At 43.7% G+C, this 24,847-nt stretch overlaps 1 protein-coding gene across 3 annotated transcripts in view; it reads right to left on the minus strand.

Annotated features, from left to right (window-relative positions):
- Positions 1–24,847, minus strand: part of GALNT17 (polypeptide N-acetylgalactosaminyltransferase 17) — a 219,343-nt gene that overhangs the window by 25,520 nt on the left and 168,976 nt on the right. Inside the window, exon 1 of one of the 3 annotated variants that reach the window (XM_030028669.1) lies at positions 12,633–12,639. The exons of the other annotated variants lie outside the window; for them this stretch is intronic. The gene's annotated coding sequence lies outside the window, so the exon portion shown is untranslated. Of the gene's footprint in view, positions 1–12,632; positions 12,640–24,847 lie in introns of those variants that run through there. 3 annotated transcript variants of the gene reach the window in all.

A 24,847-nucleotide genomic window follows, 5' to 3' on the forward strand; every position in this document is an offset into this window, starting at 1 on the left:
ATGCTCAGCACAGAGCAAAGGTGGTGTGTTGGCCTCACTTCCTCTAGAAACCCTTATGGTTTACAAATACGGTTACAAATATAACTTACCAGTAGTACCTTTATCTCCCTGGCACAAGGCTCATGTAATGTAGCGGTGAGAGACACATACCACAGCAGGCCTGTTAAATCCAAATTCTGGTAAACAAACACCTCCACATTGTTAGCTGATGGCTGTTTATGGGCAACAATCAGAAGCTGCATAACTCTCACACACAGCAAGCTGGATAATATTTTATATTTTTATATATACTTATATATATGTTACAATCTGTATCCTCATTGAAGTGCTCCTTCATGCTATTGTGAATACCACTATCTCCTGTAACAATCACAGCAAGAACTTCAATAAAAATGTTAAGTTGAATTACGTGAAGGTGAGTTAAGAAACAACATACAGACAGGGAAAAAGAGAGAAGGAAAATCAGTTCTCTTCAGGAACTTTTTATTTCCACTGCAGTGGAATATAGTATTCATGCTCTCTGCAGGTGGACAAAAGCACTCCTTGAAGAGGATTGCTTTTTAATTTGGATATGTGGATTTTTCACAGATCACATCAAGGGAGGACTGGCAGTATGAGAATTTATACAAAAGCAGTGAATGTGCCACCTTTGAGGCCATTTTGCTATAGATCCAGCAAAGGTGCAGTGTTCTATCCACAGCCAAGACCAGACCAACCAGATGGTGAAGCATTTCTAAGCATGAGGAGGGACAAACCCTCTGGTACGCTGATCTCGGAAGACAGCAACACCACGTGGGCAGGGACAATGTCTGCGCTGATGGACCCAACAGAGACCATCCTGTTGGAAATCTCAAGACAACTTCATCCTAACAACTAATAAATTATCTTGGAAACCTCTATGAAGAAGCGAAAGAGACTCGGCATCCTGCAGCTGAAAAGGGAAAAGGAATTTCATTGCTAAACCTGTAGTTTTCTTTTCTCTGTCATAAGGCCATGGAAAACCTTTCCAAGAGGATCAGGGCCAAGCAGCCAGATCAGGCATGGTATTCATGTGCCATCTCCTTAAAACATGGCATTCTCAATGGACCATGTCCTAACCTGACCATCTCAGACCATGTCCATTCAAGCAGAGAATGGAAGTCAGAGGAGAGGGTAATACTACATTTAAAACAATAAATTCTTTTTCTTTTTGGCATTCCTTCTCTCCCATTTTATGCTTATGGATGATACCACTTTGGACAGGTTCCTGTCTATCTTGTGCCAGACCAATAACAGAAATGTCCAGATTGTCCACTGTCCAAATATCTTACCTTTCCTGCTGAGACTACTAAATTCATTCCTTTAAATGGTCACTTAAAAATGCCAAATAAGAGTGGAACTCAGGTGCACAATTCACTCCACAAATTCTAACCTACAGCAATACCGGGTAATAGCCACAGGTTTCACCCTCTTAACTCGGCAAAGAACATAAATAGTTTAACATTTGACAAATTGGAGACATTAGAGTAAAGCAAGCTTCACGTCAATGCAAAGCAGTGATTTCTCCGCGCTGCCACAGTTCAAGGAGAATCATACATACACACCGCAATTGTGTTTGCTCAAACTGGAGGCTTTTCCAACGAAAAATTTATGCTGTGCTGCTCCAACAAATGCAACGCAACCTGTTCTAAATAGTGCATCATTCCTGGCTACAATAGGTATTGATTTGACTTTATCACCAGATAAGATACATAAGAACGGGCTTGGTGGGAAGCTACATTTAAAAGACTCCGATTACAAAGCACAGCACAGGGAAGATTAGCTGTAATGACAAATGTCTGCATCCTCTTGGCTTGGAAAAACTGCTGAAAAGAAGCATTTTGCTTCTCAGTGCATCGGTACTGATATTTTAGTTGCTGCAAAATTAAACTATAGCAACCAGAATGACTGTAGCTTTGTCATTTTAGCACTTTCAAAAGTTTTTGGGTTTTTTTTTTTTTTAAAAAGAGGAACAGAGTATTTTTAAATCCACATCTCACAAATGCTTGGTGAAACTGGAGAGATGCTCTCACACCTGAACTCCCAGCCTTGGCTGGAGCTAGAGCCAAAATTTGCATCACCAGCTCCCATGCAGCTGAGACCTACAAAGCTCCAGTTATGCGCTGAAGCGGTTTGCAACTATCATGCTGTAAATCTGTGTCTCTCCTAATAAGCCTAGTACTAAAATTCCTCAGTGCTCTGATGTTATCTGATCAGTCTTGGCAGCATGACAAGGACCTGATTATGTTGTAATAGCATAATGCAAAGATTATTACAGACTCATAAAAGACAAGTGCCTTAAAAACAGCATCAATACCTGTAAGCCCTTTCAGAAGAACATGCTGGGCTTTATATGCTTGTAGTTCAGAAATTACCTGCAGGATTTGACCCTGAACTGCTTGGAGGTTGCTCTGTTTTTTTATTATTTTATTGCCAGTAATGCACCAAAAGGATCTTGTTCTCATTTTTCTATTACCATTTCTGTCAAAGCTGTAAAAATAAAATAGCATAAATAGTTCAACAGATTTTATATCTATTTTTCATGCAAAAAAGCCTTTAGAGAAAATTATCTGTAGACGGTTCTTCAGACTAACACGATTCCACGTGTGGAATGGCAGGAGGAGGGGTAAAGGTGCCATGTATAATTTTAACCATAAGAGGCAGTTCTGAAACAGAATTATTTATGCAGAGAGAGACAGGCGCATGATAGAGCAGCTCCTGAGCTGACAGCACCCCGGCTCCGCTGAGCTCTTTCCAGTCCTCTTAACTCCAGCACATCACGACTGCACCTTTTGTGATCTGTAATTATAGATACCCTCTCATCAGACCCTGATGGGGAAGGCGCTGGAAGGAAACCGAGCTCCTCCATAGATGTTCATAGACAGATACGATTGAATGTGACTCAGCCTATCCTCTCTGCAGAAAACTGCTCAAGTAACTCATCAAAAAGAGCAGCTAATGAGTTTAAAACTAGAGCATGCAAATATAGAGGGAGGAAACGTATGTGGTGTCTGTGTGTGTCTATTATTTGGTGCAAATGCCTATGAGTACATACAGGCACGTACACACACGAGGTATTTTATGCCTTGTCAGTGCTCAAAGCCAGACTGACAATGTTTCCAAAGCTCTCTGATGTTTTTGCCACATTCTTTCTTATTCATTATGCTTGCAAAGGATTCTGAACAACAGTGTTGAAACAAACTGTCAGGTGTATCCAAGGCTCTCTACCTTAGCTTAAGATCTTGTTCTTCTTAGGAGGGGCTTCAAAGGGTCCTGCCCATCCCCAGTGCACGGAGCCTGCTCTGCCATCCAGCCGTCACTGAGGCAGAGGGAGCTGGATGTGTCTGAACCACAGTTACACCCATTCCTTTGAAAAATGCTCCATTCTGAATTTTATTGCTGTATTTTAGTTGATCATGGGTTAAACAGGAGGAAATGCTCAGAACTGATGTCCAGAAGTGTTGGAGGGAGCCAGCACAAAACCTGTTTTCTTGGTCCTGCCAAAACAAAGAGCGATGCTGTGCTGCCCAGACACCTGACTGTCACTTCAGTAATGACCTATAGGCAGCTCAGGCAGGGCAAGTGAAATTTGGAACCTAGCTGTCTTCTGGCCCTTGTTTTAGAGGGGAAAAAGTATCTGCCCATTTTACCGAGGACAGATCCTCACCTGTGGGCTGTTGCGTGCTACTGCCCAGCACACTCCTCTTCCCAGCACCAAGTCTGCTGCAGATGGACTTCATGTATGCAAGTTTGAATGTTAAAACTAAGGTCCAAACCAGATGGTTAGAGACCAGGGCAGCTCTATCCTATTTTTGCCATTCACTCTGCCATATGCTTATTTTCTCTGGCAGTGTTAAAACCCCCTCTTCAGTGGAGCCATCTCATAGTTTGAAATAATGAATACTTTGCAACTCAAAGCAAGTATGAAAGTTTGAAGCCTGAGCAATTGCTGTGGCTCTGAAGCTATCATCAGCAAAACCACTGATAACTGATTGTCACAGCCAGCCTTCAACTTCCACTAAAAACCGATGTTAAAATTCTGGTACATGTGCAGGTAAAGCATTGTGCAAAGGATCTCTAAGATTAATAACCTCCTAACAGCTGCTCTTCTCAACATGGTAGGCACAATCATCTGTGGAACATCACTCCTTCAAGTCTGGCCAACTCCTGAAACGTTTCCCATCAGGACAGAACAGTCACTGAGCTGGAGCTGTGATTTTAAATTTGGAAGCCCTGTCTTCGGGAGCAGCGTTTAAGGTGATAACTGTGGCACAGCTGCTTGATCTATCCATGAAACACTCCAAGATCATCGAATTACCTTGGTGGCCATCCACCTGGACTCTCTTTCATCTTCAAAAGTTTCCAGAGCAAGCGGCCAGGGGTCATACTCACCATTAGATGTTGGTTTAATAAAGACCACAGCATTTCCTTGATGTAGGCATACTTCAGGTACATGGCCACTGACTTCAGAGGACTTGAACTTGCTCACAGCAGCCAGAAATTCAACCCTTCAACTACTGCACAAAAGCGATAGCTAAGAGGATTAAGGCTGTGCAGTCAGTGGGGACAGATTTGGAAGGGATGGAAGCAAAAATGTGTCCGATGCAAATGGTTTTCTTCCTCCTGTTATACACAGCACTGTTTAAAAACAGAGTTGCATTCCTATTTTTATTAATAATAGTATTAACACTGCTCCTATACAAGCTAGTCTCAATCAAAGCCTTGTTTGGATATTAAGTCCTGCCCTCTCCAAGATGAGCAGCACAACTCCCATTGTCCTTCCCAGAGCCAGGATTTCAGCCTCTCTCTCTAACCAGCAATAGCAATAGCTTTGTGTCAAATGCAGAAAGGATTCACATGGTTTTGATGAGGGCTGTCATGGACACATCTGCACGCCCGGCTGTTATGTCCTCCACGTTACAAAGGGCCTTGTGTTGGTGGCATGAAAAAGGCAAATGTATCTTGGTCAATTCACACCTTTCCCTATCTACAGTGAACTTACATGTTTGGATTATTTACGATAATTAAAGAATCACAGGGTACCTTAAGAAAATACTCCAGATCTGCTGGCAAACCTGCTTGCCTGAGCCCTCCCTAAACCTAACTCAACCAAAACCAATGAAGGCAGAACATACTTACTATTATACTATTTAGGGTGACCCAACCCATTGGAACAAGAGTACTTTTGATTGCAGCTCCATTAGGAGATCTGAGATGACATGAACGTCCAGAAGAGCAGCAGTAACCCTTCCCCAGCACAGCCATATCCACCTCTGCCTACTGCCAAGTGGGCATCAGTCGTGCTCACGTATCCCACCGCTACAGTAGGAAAGTGTCCTTCATGGCTGCCCAGAAAGCATCTTGCTTCACATTAAGTCCTCTTATAACCCACATTGCAAATTCCTCCTTTGATCCACGGGACCAAACTGCCAGGGCAGAGATCAAAGTGGTTTTGAAATCCTATCTCTGCTGTTTGCAGACTCTGTTAGCTTGTGACAGCTGACACCCCATTCCCAAGGAGCACATTTCAATGCTCCCCCACTCCTGAAAGGCCAGCCATAAAGTTATCTCCTTCATTTCCTTCTGCTTATCTTGGGGTCTGGTCACAGCACAGATGCCATTTTGCAGAGCATCACAACTAATGATTTTTCATGAAGCAAACGCTGGCTGGCTGTTGTGCTCATTATATCGCACCTCTTCAGTGTAATTTAATGGCACTGAGACCCAAATGAAGCGTTAGCTCTGCGCTGTCCCCAGATGACTCAGGCGTTACCTGGCTGCTGTGCTGCAGAAAAGGCGGCACAAGCTGCTGTATCAGGATGCCGTTTTGATTCATCCTTCCCAAAAGGGACAGCTAGGTGAGTCTCCATGCTGGCATGGTGTCTGGCCACTGCCCTGAACATTGGCTGAAGGTTAAGCTACGCATACAAAATTGCTGTAAATCAATCACACATGAGGCTGCGCTTGACGGGTCCAAGCAGGAGCTTTATGCAAAAGATAAAACACACAGACACACAACCACTTTGGTGTTTAGGCATTTGTTTGTGCTTATGAAAAACCTGAAATATCCCAAATTCCTTATTTTTCCCCTGCAGATGTACATACTATGTAGTCCAAGAAGTACCCTGGGGAGCAGAGGGGTGGGTAGGAGAGCCATAGCCCCTCTGCCCCTACAATGCCAGCTGGCTGGGTGCATGGCTGTGAGCACCCCTGGGCTGCGGTCCTCTCTCCTACATGCACCTTACAGTGAGCTCTGGTTCTGTAACTGTTTTGATTTCAAACTATTTATATTAATGTGAACAGGAAAATATGCCTTCCCTATGCTCACCTCCCACAGCCAGGATGCACAAGTGGGACCACGAGAGGTTGTGGAGCCTCTGTTCTCTATCCTTGACTGGGCAAGTTCCTGGAAAAGCTGATCCAACTCTGAAGCTTGGCCAGCTTTAAGCTGGAAGTGGACTACAGCCCTCCAAGAGCCCCTTCTAGCCTGAATTATTCTACAATTCCTCTGCAGAGATGCTTAAGACAGATGTTTTGAGGTCACAGTGAGGATGCCACTGGGCTAGGGTAGAGAAAGCGTGAAATACTGTCTTGGTTCTTCCACTGAGCGTCTTGACAAGTTATTTCTGTGCTATCTACCTTTGTTCTCTTTTACAACTCATGTAGTCTAACTGAGATACAATCACATGAGAAGAGAGGCTGTCACAACACATGCAGATGGGTCCTAGTGCAGTGGCAGTCTAAACCTCAGCTGAGGCCCATTCAAGGTACTCAAATATAAGGAATTATTTTGTACAGCAGGACTTTCAGGGATATTTTAAACTTAAATGTCTACTATGGTGGTTTTCAGATGTTTCTAATCTCTGAGTCCTGTGAAATTTTCCAGTTTAGAAGATCCCTTCAGAAACTTCTCCAAATTAGATTATTGTGCATCATGTAAGAACTTTTTTTTTCTTACCCTATTCATAGACACTGTAAAATAATTCCTGGACAGCCAGTCTCCACAGGTACCAGCCTGAAAACCCATTCTGAGATGGTCTCTAGGTTCCTTAGAGCATGGAGGAGATGGGACCATCCACTGTGTGATTCTGCTAGACTAGACAGCTAAACACAGGTGAGATGGATCAGGGTATATATTCCTTTTTGTCCGCATAGCAAATAGCACACAAGGACCTGAACTGTGGCTGGGATCTGTAAGAACAACAGGCTGGTGGAGAAGGAAGACATGGTTAGTAGTCTTTTAAAGGTCAGTCTCTAATTCAGCTGATCAAAGGTCTTCAATAAAGTTATAACAGAGAAGTTGAATCAGAAGAAAAGAGTTCGGCAACACAGGCATATTGCCAAGTGTCGAAGGATAAACCTTAAGGAATTCCGACATGCAATAAAAGCACTGTTATTCTGAACAGTCAAATTTCTCAAGTGAATTAAAATTGTGCTGGAAGTTGGTGAGAACAGTAATTTCCCAAAATGCTCTATAGCTCAGCTGCAGGAGCTTCATCTGAAGTCTTTGGATCAAAGCAAACCAAAACACCTCTGAATGGGTCATAGACTCAGTTCATTAATTTATTTACAAAGTTTAGGAACTAGTATTATTTTTTTTTGCACGAAATGTGCAGAATAGAGATAGTGGTAAAACCATACAACAGTAAGACTTTCTTGTGTTTATCTGACAGGATACTGTTTATTCATTTGATACTACTATGCTTACACCACACTTCCGCGCTTTCCCTCGTCCTGTTATGTATAAAAGTCTCACTAAATATGTAACAGATTTTAAGAATTCCAATTCTAAGTCCCCAAATGCATAGTTGTTGTTTAAGATCACCTAATATCCATTTGTTTCTATTTTCATATTACATCCCTTTTTAAAATCACTAATTAATTTACTCCTCAAGAAAAAAGAAAAAAACTCTGTAGAATAATGATGCCCTAAATCCCTGCAAAAGGTACTGCAAGCCTGGTTAGCGGCACTACACTTCCCTCAGCACAGGCCTGTTTTGAGATTGCATTTTAATAACAGGAGCATAGTCCTTATCTGTTCTTCCCTGACTACTCTTATCCTTGATTTGCCAATTAGAAAATAACTGCAGAAGTGATACAATCCCACACTGCTGGTTTCAGACAGATTGTCACCCGAATAGCTATTAGAGAGCTATAAAAAAAGCTCATAGGAATTTTTTTTCCCAATGAAGCATGTTGATAAAAACAATTAATGTTTTCATTTATTTATATGTATACATACTTACGAACCCACATACTCGGATATTTTATTCTAACACGAAGAAACCAATTACCATTCCCTGTAACTGAGAGCCTCAAAAAGCACCAAGTATGAAAATGGTGATTATATTCTAATCAGACATTTCCAGGGAGAATATTTCTACTTTTTCAGCTGAAGTCTGGAACAGCACACAAAACAGACCCTCACTGTAGAAATTTGTCTTTAAGTCAAAATTGCTATTTTCCAAGTCTGCCAAAATTAGACTGCAGTTTAGGCTACCCCATGTGGTGGCATCCACCTCCCACATGCATTCCCACCCATTTCCTCATAGTCCACCACTCTGGCTGTGGACATCTCAGAAACATTATGAATGCCCAGAGCACCAGGCATTCAAAAAGCCAATGCTGGACATCCTGCAAAGGCTGCAGGCAGCACTGGGAGGACGACGCACATCTGACAAGACAGACAGAGAGCAACCACTGGGTCATGACTGCACTTTTTCTCCCTCTTCCTCTTTGATTGACTCCAGGCATCCTTATCAACCGGAGCATCCCACGACTGCAGGCTCCCATGGCCTCAAAAGCGCAGAGTCCAACAGTGCCTCCCCAGTGGGAAAATCACATCTTCTGCGCTGTGTTCTGCAGGGACATGTGCCTTATCTGTGCCATGTAAAGATTACGACAATATTTGTACACACACTAAGGCCGGCCTCTCCAGTGACAACCCTGTCCTCGTCGTTATCATGGATGAGAATGAAGAACAGGGCAAGCACATGGTGATACTTGTCCCCATGTCCTTCCCAGCTTCAGGTAATCTGTGGCTTAAGGACTCCCTGTGCAAGAGGTGGAGTCTGTATTCAATAATCCTCTGCAGATTTAATTTTGTTTTTTTTTCCAGGAGTAGCCATGGGGAGAGCAGCTCACTGTTTCCAAGTGTCTGCAAAAGCCAGGCCAGGGCTCTTGCATGTCATGACCATGATACATCTTGAACATCACAATCTGTGCTTTTACTTCCCATCCCTCTCCAACTAATTTGCTTCCAGCCATTGCCAGAAGAGGGCTGTGATGGTATTTAATCTGATGGGGCTCTATGGGATTCAAGATGATCCCAGTACATAGGGTTGCTGTCCTCCTCAGCCATGTGAGACTGCTTATGCTGAGCTTGAGCTGGCACCAACAAAGAAGGGATAGTTTTTTGTAAAAAAACATACTTGTTATCCTTTGACTGGAGTAGGACATGCCATCTCATGGAGAAAGGCTGGTCTCTCTAAAAACCTTCCCTCTTTTTTCTTTGGCCTCTAAGAGAAGCAGCAAAGCTCTGGACTGCTGAGCACAGGCTGACTCTGGGGGCTTTGCTCTTCAGTGGTTTTGCTACGTGAGGCCAGAGCAGCTCTGCTGCAATTGCCTGGACAGAAGACCATTTTTTCGTTTCATTACACATCTGTGCTGTGGACTCAGTGTCCTGTGGGAAAGCCATTTCCTCCATCCCTTCTCCTTCCAGCAGCTCCAAGATTGGGGAGGACTAACTGGAGCAGGCAGGGAAGGAAGCCAGGCTCCTTAGGAGGCAAATTGCTCTCCCATCCCTCAATTACAGCCAGAGAGCAGAGTCCAGGGAAGAGCATGAGTTTCTTCTTTCATATAGGCAGCTCTCTTACTAGAGGGCTGGCTGACACAGCTGGGTTTCACTGCATGCTACAACAGCTCCTCCACATCAGCTGTCTCCAGAGAGCAGCTGAAAAGATGTGGGCCATGTGGTTTCATGGGAAGAAGATGAAGAGCGAGGGTTTCCAGAGGAAGGATGCATAGGAGAAAATGGACAAACAGAAGCCTCCGTGGTGTGGCTGCAGTTGGGATGGTACAATATCACCTGCACCATCACAGGGCAGTCCTGTTGTGTTTGGCCACGCTCTGCCTCTACAATGAAGCAATTCAGCAGAAGAGGACTTCCCAGGCTGGGCTGCATGTCATACACCTACAAGACTTTGCCGGCATCAACACCCAGAGGCAAGAAGTGCTTTGTTTTGGACCAGGACAGAAACCCAGCAAAAGCACTGCTGCTTCTCAAGTACTCATGACAGCTCCCAGCAAGGGACAGTGAGGTAGGCTTCCGCAATCGGAAATCAACAGCCTGTATTAATCATTCTACCATGTGTGGACAAAATAATTTTTGCCATCAGATATTATATCCTCAAAAATCAGCAAGTTTAAAGTTCTTCATGATGTCATCCACCCATCTGGCCAAGTTCATGGTACACATCTGCTTAGCTATACATCTAATTCAGGCCAGGGCACCACAGCTTCTGAGATGGCCCTGGTCCATGGAGGGGACATTCCTCTTCCCTCTCTCAGCTGGCCTAATATATTGAAAGTCACCTGTTACAACATGCTGGCACACCAGGGATGGGAAGGGCAATGGGGCCTGTTGCATAGGGCCTTCTGGTGGCTCATGGACTTTTGCAAAGCACCAATGAAGGACAAGAGCAAGTCCCAGAAGAGCCTGCTGCCACCTAGGTGGGATGGGTGGGTGCTCTTACACCAGCACTCTCACCACCATATTCAAAATGCTGTATCTGGAGAAAGGCTGTGCTGTGGAACAAGCAATCCCTGTCATTTATCAGGAGTGCAGAAGGATGAAAGACATCACCCGTTAACAGTAAACAATTGACATTGCCCGTTAACAGTAAACAATTTAACGAGGCCAGACTGTTTCTCAGTTATTTTGGTCTGAGAGACTGAAAAAGATGGGTGCTGCTGATGTAACTGTCACTGAGCTAATTTATTCTGCCACAGTTTCTGCCATGTATATGAAGTATTTCCCAAGCCATTTATCTAAATGAAGCATCACGTACTTATAAACAAATAAGTGTATGGTGGTTACCCAGCCACATTCCAAATTCTGCCTCTTCTAAAGAGGAGATTCATCTTGCTTTGGAGCCCGCTTCAAGCTTTACTCCTGCCTCTTCCAAGCACTCACTGTCACTTACACATCTTGAGCCAGGTTTCATTAAATTGAGATTAAAAGGACTTTCTCCACAGACAAAAGCATAAAATAGAAAATGTCTCATTTCAGCTTTTGCCTCCAAATATGAGGCTTGCCATTCAAGGGTGCACCAGCACTAATAACCTTTCTGCTGAAGCAGCTACTTCTATTTTATTCCTTTCAAATGCATGACAGAGGCTACAAAACCCAAAGCAGCAGCACAGAACATGTTTTCAAGAACACATCTACGACACACATGCACTATGTTTTGCTCTGGGAGACTCTACTGCACCACAAATACAAAGGACACAGATGTGAAGTGCCCCGCTCTGTTCTTGCACTTTTACCTTACGGGTATTTGCTGTGAATTCAGCATATAAAGGTCTAGCCATGTCTGAAAACAGAGATGAGTCAAAAGCATCTAAAAACTTTTTCTTTAAAAATTTGGAATATGGTGATTTTAATGAAATTCTGCCAAGAAGGAAATGTAGCATTTCAAGATAATAGATCAAGCCTCATTTAGAGCTCATCAGAATGGAGACTGTCTGTATTTTTGGTTTTGCATTAAGTTCAAAATTAATAATAAATTACAATAAAAATGAAAGCTGTGAATGGAGAAAAAATTCAGATTTAGTGAAACAAAACATTCTCATTAACTAGAGCATTTTTTAACTTCAGTTTTGGAAACTTTTCAGGTTTTTCTGAAATGCATTTCAAAACCCAAATGGAAATAATGAGTTTTGGAAACCAGAACGTATAAAGTGAACAATGCAGAAGAAAAGAGACAATGAGCAGCACTGTGTCTTCAGGTCATGATGACATTATGACTCACTTCTCATTCATTTGTTCAGGTTTCAACACCAATTGTTATTAGCGCCTAATTCATCAGCATTCCTGGGTTTGGTAGGAGTTTAAAATTACAAATATAGCAATTCCCTGTAAACACACAAAACCACAAGAAATGGAAACAAAGCATAAAATCAGAAGATCCTACCTTGATTGCTCCTAGATTGCTGTCACCAAATTTTTCTGAACGGTCTGTTCGAAAAAATGCCCATTGTTGCAGCCTTGGAGGCTGAGCAGAGGTTGCCTTTTATGTGTCCCTCTGCTCTAGCGAGGTCATGCAGGAGAAGGGCTGCTCCAATGCTATTCATGGTTTTGCAAGTCATACCAGCATGTTAAGATATTTTATTTAATTTTCTTTTACCGTAAGTCACTGGGCAGCCTTAAAGTCACTGCAGACCTTAAAGCAATGAAAAGCCTTCAACCAAATTCCCTCTAAAATGAAGCCTGGGCCACGTTCTGGCTCCACTTCAAATTACACTTGTAAAGTGTGAGGCAAGTCTCTAAAGGAAAATGGAAATGCTTCCATCCACTTCGATAGGCTTTAAATCAGCCTTAAGCGTGGTCCCACATGCCAAACTCAGCAGCGGTTTGTTTGGGAGATGCCAATGCCATCATTACCTAACCAGGGCTGAGATTTCAATCAGAATATGCTGGCAAAACTTTTTTTTAATTAAAAAGATGCATTCAGGTGCAAAAGGATCTGCTCCTCCGAGGCTCTGGGTCTGAAAAGTGCCTCTCAGCTCTGCTTCATTAGTTTAAGTAGAAGCCACTCATTGATCTTTCCTGTAAATGAGCGAGCTCTAGCACACCGTTAAGCACAGTTATGCACATCATGCTGGAGGCAGAGAAAAAGCCTGCCTGGATGTTCACATCTTCCTTATTGCCGTGGATAGCCCAGATAAGGAAAGGCTGGGGTTTTCCTCCTGCCTCCTTGGCATTTCTATGTATTTTTAGCTTTCTGTCTGAGGGTAGAGAGCAAGACTCTCCTTCCATCATCAAATGGTCCCCCTGTATTTTTGAATAAGCAGTTTCCTGTTGAAAGCACCACGATGGAGCAGCTGCATATCTATTTTCATCACTACCTTACCCAGCACAGAGTTGACAAGCCTGCCTAAGCCTTCAGCAGTGCTGGGGAAAGAAAATATCAGGCTTGGTGTCACCAAACCTGCCCCGCACCAGAGAAGCACATTACAGGTACACACACGCAACGATAATGTGTGTATCAGTGTACTAGTGATAATAGGGCTTTGTATATGCTCACAAAGCATATAATAACTTACCTTGTTCTCATTTGCTATATTCTGTCTGTCATGGTTAGGGTGCTTTTAAATGTCTTTAGAGCTATTTAGAATTACTCATCCTTCTGCAGCATGAAATGAGAATCTGAACTCAAACTGCTGGTACAGAGCTTGTCACTGACTGTTTTCATCTCAGTATAATTACTTTTGAGATAGATGCCTTCACCAGAGAGAGATGACTCAGCTTCCCAGAGACCAACGCGCTCTCTGGTTCTCCAACACCCTCTTGCTGTAAGAAAACCTTGCTGAAGGTGTTTGGGGCAATCCGCTGCCTAAACCCAAGCCTTGCCCTAGGCTTTGTGCCAGCCAGGAGTCCGAGCCCAGCCTGGCTTCAGCAAGAATGCGGCAGGCACAGAGATCCCCAGCAGAAATCGAATCAAGGAGCCACAGCCCAGTTGGGGCAGGCTTGCCAGGTACCAGGAACTCCATTTCCATGAAAAATACTGCAATTTGGAAATTCCTTTTCATTCTCACCCGTCCCAGATAAGGGCACCTGAGCAGAACAGAAACACAGACCCTGCTCTCATGGAGCTCCTCAGGTTTGACCCGCCACTGCACTGATTTACGGGCAGCACTGGGAGAAAACACACACAACATTTAAGTACAGATGCTCCTCGCCAAACCCATACAACCATGCCAGCAATTAACCCCTCAGTCAGCAGTGTTGGTGGCAAGTCAGTCTAACACCAGCTGCTTTTTATTTCTCTTAAGGTCCATACACGTAGCAGAGAGACAGGATTTAATTTCATCCGTGTTAAGATCATATATTACTGGGTCACACGCGTTCGCAAAGAGCCGCCAAAGCTTTGATGCTGCCAATGGCATCTTGTGATGATGGCAGAGGGACTTGGTTTTAGTCCCAGATCTGTAAAATCTCTTAAAATGAACTAATAGCAGCTGTTAAGCAAATGTACGGTTTAAAGGTAGCAATTAATTTATGCGTTGTCAGGGGTCGTACCCCACACTATCTGCTGATCAACAATTAAGCAGTATTTAACTCCTTCCAAAAGGCAGCAACAATTTCTTAGGACAATGGTATTGTAGTTGCTGTTTTTCTTGAAAGCGCTTTGCTTTGACCAAAACCTATTGCTGTATTTCATTTTCACACTGGTAGTGTTTCCCTTTTTGCATTTTCTAAATGAAAACCAAATCCCAAATTTTTCACATGCCAAAAAAGGAAAAAAAAGCTGAAAACCATTCTTTTTCTGCTTTTCCCTTCCTGCTCTGGAAAGAAAGTATTGAAAAGCTTTCGACAAGTCAAATAATTTCAGAACCAGTTCATAGCTTTTTTTTTTTTTTGGCATCGGCAAGAATAAGACTCTTCATCTTCCCAAGCTGGAAGATCAGGACATAGCAGAGATCTGGCAGCAGTTGGGAGGGGCTGGCTGAAGCCAACACTGTCGCCTGCCCAAGTTAGCACAGGACTCACGGACAGATGATCTCCATACACGAGCTGTGAGGTGCCACAGCTGCAAAGCAAAGGCACATCCTGCTCAATCGCAGCTGCAGCAAGGGCCATGACTGCCACGACAGCTTTAATCTAGTGCCGGATTTGAGTTAACAACCTAAACTGGGAGCCTTAACCCTGCAGTCACGGCTGTGCAAAGTCTGAAGCAGTCACTGAGCCAACCAGCCTACTTGCACGTGGTGTCCCACTGTTGGCAGATCCTTCCTGAAATTCAAGGCCAGTCTATGTTATTCTTATTTAGCTCCAGTCTTTCGTCCTACATTTGGTTTTGCATTAAAGTAAAGCAGGAAAAAAAGATTTTAGCAGGGAGCATCTCTTCCCCTCCCAGGCTTTTAATAGCAAGATCTCTAACCCAAGCTCATCACCTATGTTTTTCCCAAACCCATGCAGAAAGAGAGGCACCTCCACAAAGAGCTTTACCCATCGACGTCAGGGCGCAATGAATCACCCCTCAAATGGCACTTGTCTCTCTCTGATCTGCTGAGATAGCCCAGATGTGGGGCCGGACACAGAAAGACATTTCAAGATAGGTGAGATGGGTATTATACAGCTCATCCACACATGGGATTATTTAGGAAGAGCTTTGGTCAGGGTTGGCATCCCCATGCTCTTGGCTCTCTGGAGACCAGTGTGCTTCTATGTGTGTCTCGTTGGAGCAGCATATTTTAGGCCCGAGACAATGACCATCAAAATCAATAAAAAATTCCTACAAACCTCACCAGACATTGAATAAGGACTGAAATATTTAGTCACCAGGAAGAAGCTCAAGCTGTTATTAGGTCCTTATTAAGCAGAATAAAGAGATTAGCTTAAGAAAAAAAGCCTTCACCTTTGCAGGGCGGACACAGCCACACTATAGCTGAGGATGTGCAGCCCGTCCTGTGGAGGACCACGTGTGTGCCGTGCCCCCCCGGGATGCACGTGGGAGCACATGCTGCAGCAGCACCTTCGCTGGGGAGCCCACCCAGCCTATGCCTCCCTCCTCCTCCCCGCAACCACACCTCCTCTTTGCAGATTGCTTCCGAAAGCAGTGATTTACTGGACTAAGTTTTAAGCAAGGCTCATTTTGGTTTGCTGTTAGCTGCTCACAAGAAGGGCACCTCGTCCCTGCTGGTTGGTCACCCAGGCTTCCCCTGCTGTCGATGGAGAGGGACGGGCACCGTCGGAGGATGAATTGCACCCGCAGGAGTACCCAGCTCCCCTCCAGCACTAGTTAGGCTACTAAATATCTAATTTCTACCCAACTCTGTTTCAGTGCAACAAATCCCACTTGCAGTGTCGCTGTGCCATGGAAGAGACTTCTGCTTGCTGCAAGAGCAAGGAATTGAGCTGTAAATGTTCGGCGCACGCAACTCTGAGGGCTGTTATACACGTGTTATTATACCTACAGTAAGTACAGGAACAAATGTACAGAACAGAAATGAACAGAAACCCAAGCACTGCACAAATACAGTCACGATGAGGTTCACACTGTCATGGCCACTGCTGGCCAAACGAGTATAGGTTTCTGAGCTCATCTATGCAATAAAATAAAATCAAATCTATAAAACAGCAGGAAACATGCAGGCTAACACTGGAAGAAAACATCTTTAAAACTGAAGTGGTGACTCACTCAAGGATTGCAAGAACTGGTAGGAACTGGGATAATCAGAAGATTGAAAAAACAGAATAATGAACCCCAAGTCTTAAAGGACAAACTGGTAATCCATGGTTCACGTTACTGTATGGTTTCCCTCAGGCACCACCCCACTGAAGTCCCCTTGCTGAGGTCTGCAGCTGAGAAAGGCAAATTCAGGGGCAAGCTGGGCACTTACTGATAGTCTCATGTGACAAGACCCTACCAAATTGAAGGAGGAATCGAAAATCTGGAGCAGGGCAGATCATGTCTGGCAGTTTCTGCTCAGCCTCATGTGATTTCACTCCAACTCTTAAATCTACTGGCTTCAAACCATGGTAAAAAGGCATATCCAAAATGAAAGGCACATTCTTAGAGGATTCTGCTGCTGCCATCTGCAAATCATTATTTCTCCTTCGTAAAAATAATTCAGTGCAAATGGCTACAAGAGGGGGAAGAAATTCCTTAGCTCCTTCCAGCAGAAATTTTTATCAGCAGCTGAAAAGACCTCCGTGCAGCAAGTGTCCACGTATCCTTTCAATGGGGTACCTCTAAAGCAGAGGGAAAAGGAGAGCAAACGCTTCCTGCACCTTGCTGCAGAAACAGTCTGCACGAGCACAACCCACCCGACATGGTCCCAAAGCACTAACTGCTGACACACAGCTCCGCTCACACCCTGGGGCCAGCCAGAAACGCTTCAGGTCTAAAGTCAACTTCCAAAATTAACATATATCATTGCAAGAGGTAGCAAGGGGCAAAACCGTGCCCCTGTCAGGAATCTCCTGTCCCATGCCTGGCAAGGCATCACAGGCACAAACAGGGACTGACGGGGCTGCTCCACAGACAGAAAGATCCAGCAAGAAACCATCTCAGAGGATGTCTGACCCACACCCACGGCTTATGGACTGCAGCGCTTGCAGCTGGCGTGACAACTTGCGTCTTTGGCTTAATTTTATCCTGGGAATGAGGGGCGGAAGCTTGGCCCAAAGAAAGAAGCTGTTCGGCGGCTATCTCATATGATCTTTTAGACGCGTTTTTTTCCTTTGCAATGTGAGTCATGAGACTGGAACAACTGAGACTGTAAGATTAAACAAGTTATCAGCTCCCCATCACTGGAAACATAAAACCCCTTTTTCTCTCCAATGGTAATTAACAGGGAGCAAAAGCAGATAAAACTAGAGCCGGCTGCTTGCCATCTCCGCTTAATCTTCAGATAGCTATTTTCTTAAACCTCCTCAGACTAGCTGTTCTGCCTCTGCAGCCCAGTGGTCCCTGCAGATGAGGCTGTCTCAGGAAGAAGGATAAGGACATAAAGGAAAAAAAGAAGATAAAGAGATGGGGGAAATGCTTGGCATGCTAAAAAGGGCAAAAACCTACAAAGTTATTGCTTAGAAGCAACACAGGAACAGAGATGAAAGGGAAAAGATTAATTTCTGTTGCTCAATTTTATGAAGGTACTGTACACAGCCTGAGTTAATAGGGCTTCTTGCTGAAAATCATACAGGACAGAATTAGCAGTGGCTAAAGCAACTGGGGGAATTTGAAGATTGAATCTCAGTGCTACGTAAACGCTTGTTTGCCAGTATACTGCCACGCTGTTTTGAAGTCTTTATTGTCACAACTCAATCCAGCTGAGCTGGGCAGTGTTGTCTGTCTGTCTGTCTTTCCTGAGGTACCTTCAGTGAACCTGAAAGTTGCTGCTGAGCAGGGATGTACCACAGATGAGACCCAGCCGAAGCGAGGACTGTGCCAATTTCCCCATGCAATTGCATGTATTTGCCCTCAGAAAGCCCAGCATTGGAAAAAATAGATCTGTCTCATGACAATATATAATCCCCTTAGTCTCACTGGGCTAGTGCCCCCAGTCACAACTGTCCAAGCCCAGCACCTCACTGTTCACTTCTCTAGTTTGCACCTCGTCAGTCTGTCAATGAGGATGTTATGGGAGGCAGTAGCAAAAGCTTTGCTAATGTCAAGATGAACATCTACTGCTATCTCCTCTTACACTGAGCCAGCCACCTCATCACAGAAGGCTATCGGGTTGGTGACGTATGATTTCCCCCTTGTAAATCCATGTGGACTATTCCTAATTGCCTTTTTGTCCTTCAGATACTTGGAAATGGCTTCCAGGATTAGCTGCTCCATCACCTTCCCAGGGATGGAGTTGAGGCTGACTGGCCTGTAATTCCCTGGATCCTCTTTCTTGCCCTTCCTGAAGACAGGAGTAACATTTGCTCTCTTCCAGTCCTCAGGCACCTTTCCCAGCTGCCACAAGCTTTCAAAGATAATTGAGTGGCCTCGCAATGATATCAGACAGCTCCCTCAGCACTTTTGAGTGCATCCCTCAGGCCCCATGGACTTGTGTATGTCCAGCTTGTTTATACGTTCCCTAACATGATCCTCCTCCAACAGGGGCAAGTCTTCCTTATTCCAGACTTTCCTTGGGGTCTCAGGGGCCTGGGGTTCTTCAGGGCCAATCTGACCAAGATGAAGGTGGCACTGAAGACCTCAACCTTTTCTAGTTCCCCTCCCCTACTTAGCAGGAGACCCACATTTTCCCTGGCCTTCATCCACTGGAGATAGACCCACAGAAGCTTTTGTTGTTGCCCTCCACATCTTTCACCAGATTCAACTCCAGGTAAGCTTTGGGTTTCCCAATCCCATCCCCACACACTTGGATAGTATCTGGGTTCCCCCTGAGTGACCTGACTCTGCTTTCAGCCATGGCACATTTTTTTGGGATTTGAGTTTTGTCAGGAGCTCCTTGTTCACCCATACAGGCCTCCTGCCAACTTTGCTTGACTTCCTGCATGTTGCAGTGAACAATGGGGCTGATGATCCTTGAAAATCAACCCATCCACCTAGACCTCTCTTTAATTTTTGTTCTTTTTTTTAAAAGGTCAATATAAAGTAACTCAGAGTACATTCCAGCCTTCGTGAATCTCCTCTCTGAGCTGAGAAGTCTCAGCAAGCTCCACCAAAGCTACACTTAGATACCACACTGATAAAATATTACAGATAAGACATCACAGAGGGATGATTTTGGCTTTGTTTTTCTTGAGCATAAAAGTGCTAGAAGCAATTTTCCTCTCTTTTATCCAAACCTGAAACATATTATCGAGCTCTCTAGATTCCATTAAAGCATCAAAGCCATGTTCCACACCGCAGTTCTTTAAAAAAAAGTATCTGTATTAAAAAAAAGTCCAAACTCCAAAGCCTGCTTTCAGTTTGAACTGTCAAAATATTTTCCATACGCAGTGCAGGTACACACTTATGACTGCCACTCATTCCGGATGTCTTCCCTGGTATGGATAATTTTACTTTCTTACTTGCTAACTTCTTTATCTATTTTGTGGACACACTTCATCCTAATTGTCTATTAAAGGCAAGTAAACAAGATGTGATTTCCAGTAGGACACCCACGTAATGCATGTGAGAGACTACACAGCAGACACATCAACCAGGATTGCTGCTTTGACAGAAGCAACCAGAAGAATCTGGATAAACAAACACATCATTAGGGCTATGCTTTCTCAGCAGTGCTCCAGGTATTAGGACAGTTTTAAAATATCTGCTAGTATCCTTTTGAGCCAAAAAAACCTGCTGTGATTAGCTTTAGCAGTTACTGAGAGCCTCTCTTGTAAGCACCAGCTGTGATGCTGCTGCTCTTTCCTCCATCCCAGCTATCAGCGTTAGAGTCTCTGCTCCATTTCCATCTTTCCCTTCTTCGTGGCTGGTCCCACACGGGGCTCTCCCCTGCCCTGTCTCCCCCAAACACCATCAGATGAATAGACTAAAGAAGGGTTTTTTTGATAAACCAGCCAAACTCTTGTGAATTGTTGGCAATTTCACATCCTCCAAGGGTTTCTTTTACCTTTCAGATGAGGACTTTGAGTAAGACTTAGACCACTTGTGACCGATTCCATCTCTGTGACAGTTTTTATATGAAAAAACATGTTAAATTGTGGCATCTCAGCCCCTTTGAGATCCATCAGAAGCCAGGCAACCCAAGCTCAGTTCACTTTGATAAAGTTGCAGGATTACTAAAGCTGCTTAAGAGACAAGCTGTTCACATCAGAGATGGCTGCATTGTTTATCGAGGCCAGCAGTGTGATTGGCATCGGGAATTTTGGCGCTCAGAGCTGGCAGCTTCCAGGCCAGAAGCTACCATGTCACCTTGAAAACATGCACTTCCTCTTGCTCTCAAAGGTACTCCAGATTAGTTAGAAGTTATTTGTTATCTGAAACGCAGTAAAAGCGTAACACTGAGAACACCCACACTGCCAACAGGCACGCTCGCCAGATTTGCTGCTAGTGTCAAGGGGACAGCGGGATTCACAACGGTCGGCTGCCCAAAACAAAACACTGCATTGTGCTCTTTAAACAAATGCCCTGTATCCAATTCCCTTATGCCTCTTTTACAAATTGAGCTGCTTAATTAGTCCATGATGAATTATTGCATATATTAATAGGAAGCCCATGAATAAGCACTGCGCTGCTGCCTAGCTCAGCAAATGGGCTCACAGAGCTGCCATGCACATCGACTCGAGCACGTGAACCCTGCAAATTAAAGTCGATGAGAAAATCCCATCTTCATGGGTTTGACTTTTTAAGTGCGTCTCGCCGTGTAAAGGATTCCCAGCCCCTGACAGCCTCTTGGTGATGGCAGCTTGAACAGCAGCTCAAGCTTATTTTGTCTTATTTCCTTCAATATCAGTCTCATAACAGTACGAATATTCAAAAGTAGATCACAAACAGGCCAAAATACCCCCACATGCTGCACACACAACAGCATCAGTGAGCTACCATTGCTGCACAGCCATCACTGTGATGGCTCATAGTGGCTTTTGGTGCAGTACTGGCTACAGCTAAGCACTTCAAAAAATCCTCATTCTCAACCTACCTGAAAGCTCAGCCTCATGAAAATATATCCTGAAATATATGCTGCTCATTTATCTTATAAACGCACCATGAGATTATTATCTAGACAGCACCTCGGAAGTGAACAGCCCAGGCAGCAACACTGACAGGGCTGAGGCAGGATACGTGGACGGCACCGATCGCCCCGTGGCAGCCCTGAGGTCTCACAAACATGCTCTTGATGGCCCTTTGCTGTTGCAGGTGTCACCAGTGACTCAAGTGAAGGTATTTTTCAGGAAGTTTGATTTGTAGAGGAGTGAAAGGAGAATTAAGAGTTTGGCAGCCAGCAGCAGCGTTTAGCTTGGCAAAAGTGCAACTACCACCCACAGTGGCCTTCAGCCAGGATGGCTGGGTGGGAAGCTCACCGCATCCTCCACGCTGACAGTATCTGTAATGCTAACAAGCCTGTAACAGTTACACAATGTTACAATACCCTTGCAGAGCATCATCTGATAGTGCCGTGGGAAGCTGGACAGTTCAGGGTAACACACGCTTTTTATTCTTTGAATTGGTAGCAATTAATTGGAAGCTGGATTTGCTGAGCACTGTGTCCAAATATATTCTCTGCTGCTCACATGCTGCATAAAAAGGCACAATAAAAAGTTTCTTATTCCCATTTTAAAGATGGGGAACCAAAGTACAAAATAGTTGCGTTACTCAAAATTACAGAAGGAGCCTGAAACAGCTGGAGACTGAACCAAAACTCAAGTGCTGGTTTTGTGCAAAGGACTGACCTTCCCAATGCACTGAAAATAGGTGAAATCTTACATTTACTGCAGAGAACAAGCAAGGATGGGAGAAATTAAGGGGAAAAAAGAAAAAATCTTGCTCTGTGCTTATTTATGGCCCCTCTTGGTGCTGCAGGAGAGTGTGTGCCTGCTCACACCTATGAGACTGTAAAGAATCACAGCCAGACAGGGAAATTCCCTACAAAAGGCTCACAAGGGACATGGAAATGGATCTTTTTTCCTGATCAGGAGGCTCAAACTGACAACATTCAGTTTGCAGAAAAGTCATTTTACAGCTTTGAGTCCTACTTTGCAGCAAACATGGTAAATTCACGATGCCCCTGGAATGAAACACAAGCCTGGACCTGGCTGGGATGTTAAACTGTATCGAATATCAGCAGGAAGGAGAAAAGGCTGTAGTTTCAATTTACCCGCTGAACATAACTACAGCTGTGAACAACAAGAAAACAGAGGAACAATAAGCCATGCTGGTTCAGCGTTTCTGGCTTCAGACTCCCAAATTTCAACATTTTCAGCTGGTGCAAGACTTGGTCCACAGAATCAGCCATCTTCAAAGAAATAAATACCATGCATTTCCCCCCTTATACCAATTACTAACACTACCTCAATTTCTTTCTCCCCCAACCAAAGCAGCCCTGACTTTTACAACAATGTTAAGTTCCAATATATAATCACGTTACAACTGTAACTCCAGCGGTGGCTGCCAAGAGCATGGATGCCAGGCAGGACTAGGGCTATCACAAGCAGACTCTCAGCACGACTGGTCTGGGGATGCTCAATCCTTCCACTCTATGTGTAACACAATCAGGCTTTGCATTCGCAGCAGCCTGAAAGGTTCCTTGCATACAGGAATTCAATTAAACAACTGAAAGGCGGCCTCTCGTACCACTTTGCCCAGACAGGCACATCAATTTCTGCCCACAATTAACTAGGGTGAAAAAAACAAAATGAAATCTGAGAGCAACCCTCATTCTCTATTGACTGAAATTCATACTTTGCTTTCAGATAAAGGCCACTGTCAATCTATCACCTTTGTCCAAACCAGTCTGAGTAAGCGTCAAAAGTAGGAAATCCTGAAGCTAGTATTCAAACCAGGGAAAATTTCAAAGTGACAGGAGAGAGAAATAAAAAGACTGTGGAGAAGCAGAGTGATGGGAGGTTACACAACCATTGAGGAGGAACGGGATTATCTAAACAACCTTGAAGACAAATACTCTTCGTTGTGATGGGCTACATCTTGAATTTGTTTCCTTGCTTTTTAAAAAAAAATTCTCTTCAGCTATTTAAATTCTCTCTATTGTTCTATTTTTCAAGTAGTCCTCAAATCATTTTGACTTCAATACAGACTTTGGAAACACATTACTGATGAAAGCGAGAGGTCTGTGGTCCTCACTGCTACATTACTGCTGCTGTGACAAACCTTTTCCTTTCCTTTCCTTTCCTTGCCTTGCCTTTTGTATCTTAACTGCCTGTACTTAAAACTTATCAACTGTGATACTAAGAGGACAGGTAAAGCAAGAGACAGGGCTCATTTATTCTTCTTGCAGCTTCACTTATTAGACATCATCAGAGCCAAGACTGCTAATCAAAATGTCCTTTTAGATGTGCAGTGGCTTTTTTCAATGCAGAATGTTGATTAAAGATTTAACTCAGATTATAAAACTAATTTTAGTCAGTGCTTCCAAAAAGTCTTAAAGTTTGGTGAGCCCCTCCTTCCTTATTTCAGTATTTGCTAAAAACTGACTGCCCTGAATACCCCAGAAATAAATGCCATCACAGGGGCACTATGTACCACAGAATATGCAGTTCTGGTAATACTGAAAAATTCAACACTTCGAATAGTTTGAAATCAGAGGCAAAGCAACAACAAAAATGTTCCTGAAAAATGACAGAAAATCAGCCATTCAAAAATTAATTTCCCCATTGGGATTTTAACATCAGAAAAAGATTATAATTTTTTTAATTTTCGTATCATTTTGCAATTTTAGCAATTATTTTGAGCATTAAAATGGTTTATTGAAAAATACGCAAGAGAGAGTTTGCTCTGGACACGAAAGAGTCTTGTTCAGTATTATGCACAGGAACACTCCCATATCTTAGAATGAAAAATAAAAACAGAAAGTAGAATACAAGAACACGGTACAATTTAACTGTAATGCAATACTGCAGTATTTGCTTCAAAAGTCGGCTGCCATGACTTTCATGACCATGTACAAGTCATAAATATAAACCCGTTAAACCTAACACAATTCAATCTGAAATTAAATTCTGAAGCGTCCACTGTTTTTCAGGCTCATACTTTAAACACATAAAATCCGTTACCACATGGATTTTCATTCAAATTTATGAAACTGCATGAAATTACCGATCTTGAAATGGATATTTCCAGCAAATGCCAACTCAGACAACAGCTCTCTGTCTCACCCTACTGCCGCACGAACCACTGCTAAGTCCTTGGCAGACCCCAACATCTCACATATGTGGTATGATATATATGATATGTAATATAAAGTATGTATTTGCACAGCCTCCCTGCTCCTGCCATGCTTCACTGGGATTTCAACAGACTCCTCCCATGCCTTCAACATATTAAGGAATAATTTGTCTGTTAGCCACTTTGCAGTGAAAAAGAAGTGCTGAAAGTTTTACTTGAAAGAGCTGCATCAGAGGTAGAATACTTTTGTCACAGTGATGTGATGAAACACATGCTGAAATGGGTATCACCCAGCCAAC

Source organism: Aquila chrysaetos, chromosome 10 (assembly GCF_900496995.4).
Source record: "Aquila chrysaetos chrysaetos chromosome 10, bAquChr1.4, whole genome shotgun sequence".
NCBI lineage: Eukaryota > Metazoa > Chordata > Aves > Accipitriformes > Accipitridae > Aquila > Aquila chrysaetos.